This window comes from Octodon degus, unplaced genomic scaffold (assembly GCF_000260255.1).
Source record: "Octodon degus isolate 3935 unplaced genomic scaffold, OctDeg1.0 scaffold00180, whole genome shotgun sequence".
NCBI classification, from domain to species: Eukaryota; Metazoa; Chordata; class Mammalia; order Rodentia; family Octodontidae; genus Octodon; species Octodon degus.
Genome location: NW_004524756.1, coordinates 2,086,010 through 2,088,899, shown reverse-complemented (window position 1 = coordinate 2,088,899; position 2,890 = coordinate 2,086,010). Strand labels below are relative to the sequence as shown.

The window sequence follows — 2,890 nt, the reverse complement described above, 5'->3', positions numbered from 1 at the left end:
AAATAAAACTTTAAAAAGTGTTGGGGAGGGGCCGGAGAGATGGCTCAGTAGAACAAGCGCTTGGCTGGCAAGTGCAAGGGCCCGAGTTCAATCCCCGGTTCCACAAAAACAAAACAAAACAAAACAAAACAAAAAAAAGTGTTGGGGAGGTATTTCAAAACTATGCTTGAATACCTGACTTTTTCGTCTTCTAAATGTATATCCTTTCTAATGTCATATCAATTAGTACTATACCATCTTTAAAATAAACTTTAAAAAAAAAAGTTTAAAAAAAGGAGACAACAGGGACCGGGGAGATGGCTCGGTGGAAAAGTGCACCCCTGGCAAGTGCAAGGGCCTAAGTTCAATCCCCAATTCCTCCGAAAAAAAGAGAGAGAGAGAGAGAGAGAGAGAGAGAGAGAGAGAGAGAGAGACAAGAACAAAAATGTAAGGTTTCTTCAAAGCAAATGGTAATATTCAACCGTATGTCCAATCTTACATAACTGTATCTGCTAAACTGAGCTACAGATCTGACGATAAAATAGATAATATATCAACCATTGTTAATCAGCTATTCTTGGGTTGAAAATCTGTAACATATGTACTGTTGTATGTTGCCTTATTTCTTTCTTTATTTCTGATTTTTGTTCTTGCATGACTTTTACTTTTCAGAATAAAATTAAATAAGAATAAATAAAAAATAAAGTTCAATTTGAAGAAATATCAACTCTAGTGTCTAGAAAAGATAGAATAAAATCATGTTCAAGAAAATAATTATAAAAAAATAATTATATTAAATACCTAGAGAAACACTGTTCCTATAATTAAAGCAACATAACAAATTTCCATAATTAATGATGACTAAGATAATATCCTATGAACACTGCAGAATTCTGGCCAAGGAAGACAAAGTTCATGCTTCCTTAGAGTCAAAGGTCTGTGGTAAGGATGATTCTGGGATGTATAACATCTGAAACAATAAGGTGATTCACTACCAGATACACAAGGACTTTCTTAATTTACTAAACATCGCGGGGCCTTTGAATTGTCCCTGTCCTCCAACCAGAGAAATGGTCGCAAGTTTTTGCTGTGAGAAAGACCGCTGGCCCAGCCAGTGGTCAGACCTGATTCCTTTGTCCCATAAGTAGCTCTCTCTGCCCAAGTGCATGGTGGAGAACACAGACCCTGCAGCACCATCGGGAAAGCCTGAGGCTTCGCCCCCAGGATTAGCACGCTACCATTTCAACTGCTGTTGGCAGTCTTCATGCTAGATAGAAAGCTACTGGGTGCTTGCTGATCAGTGTCCGTACCCTAATTTCTGAAGCTTCCCAAGATGTTTCCTCTCTACGATCCAAAAGCAGACCCGTCCATGAGGAATCAACTGTCTAGACACTGATGAGAGTGGCCAAGGTCAAATTTCTCTTTCTCTGCCTCCAAAATGTATCTGATATAGCAGATTAATAAGATTAGCCCTCCCATCTGAGCAGAGTGCCGTTCTTTAATCATTCCCAGAAGTGGGCCAACAACCTCCCACTTGCTAGGTTCATGAACAACAGGAGAAAGCTCACCTGGTCGGGTCAAGAGCCAAAAATACCTTGTCTCTGAAGACCGCATTCTTGTGAAGGGTATTCTGAGTCAAAGCAAGGGCATAGCCACCTAATATTTCAAAAGCAGGGGAAGAAAAATTGAAAACACCTATGTCCATAATAAGGGAATCTGTAAACCATGGTGCTAGCAGAATTGCACTGTGTCTGCAAGTTGCATCCTTTGTATCACATCCTCACAAGAAATCAAACTCAAGGACCTCATAGAAACTCAGTAAATGTTAGGGTTCTTTTTTGTTTGTTTTGTTTTTTCGTTTTGTTTTTTGCCATGAACGACAATTTTATTTCAGAATTTACAACTTCTTACAACTGAAACTCTGGGAATTCAAAATTAGCGTCCTTGCCCCGTGAGCTTCTTATAGACACCAGAGAATGTCTCAGCCTTGTGCTCCACATAGTTGTGCTGGGCCTTGTCCAGGTGCACCGTGATGAGCCAGCTGCCGTCCAGCTTCCGGTGGATTCTCTTGCCCACGATCTCACCTGGGAGAGGTCCTCCAGGACAGCGTCGTGCACTGCACTCAGCGTACGGCTTCGGGGACGCTTTTGTTTATTTTTTGTGTGGCTTTTTCGAGTTGGCTTGAGCAGAATTCTCCTCTGTGTAATGAAGACCACATGCTTCCCGCTGAATTTCTTCTCCAGTTCTCGTACTAGCCGGACCTGGATTTTCTGGAAAGATTTCAGCTGGGGACCTGGGGCAAAAATGATGATTGCTTTCCGACCACCACCAACTTCAATTTCCTTGGCCGCAGTGATGTTGAGCTCGCGCAGCTGCGCCTTGAGGTTCGCGTTCATCTCCACCTCCAGCAGGGCCTGTGAGATGCCGGACTCGAACTCGTCCGGCTTCTCGCCGTTGGGCTTCATGATCTTGGCACTCAAGCTGAACATGGCGAGAGCCTTGCGGAGCGCCCGCTTAGGAAGCAGTAAATGTTAGTTCTGATCATGAGAAAATTCTTAGGTTGTCTGTCTTTTTACAAACCTGACTAGTCACAACCCATAGGAAAAAGTCAGATGTGATCAGAGAGTAGAGATTCTCTTGTCTAGTGGAAATAAACTCAACCATGAATAGAGTCTGAAGATAGGAAACAGGTGCCTATGTTACAATGACAAAGCTGAATAGTTGCACAAGAGACCTTCTGGCCTGTAAAACCTTAGATATTAACTACTTGCCCTTTAGTGGAAGAAAGGGCAAGTTCTTTGTCATTGTAACAAGAAGGTGGCCATGTGTAAGCAAATGAGTGTGACTATGTTTGAATAAAACTTTATTTGTAGAGACATATGATGGACCATTCTTACAGGCCTGTGAGTCA

General features: G+C 42.0%; 1 pseudogene; it reads right to left on the bottom strand.

Moving 5' to 3' along the window:
* Positions 1-1,886: 1,886 nt before the first annotated feature.
* LOC101588308 lies at positions 1,887-2,468 on the bottom strand (annotated as a pseudogene).
* Between the last annotated feature and the right edge of the window lie 422 nt (positions 2,469-2,890).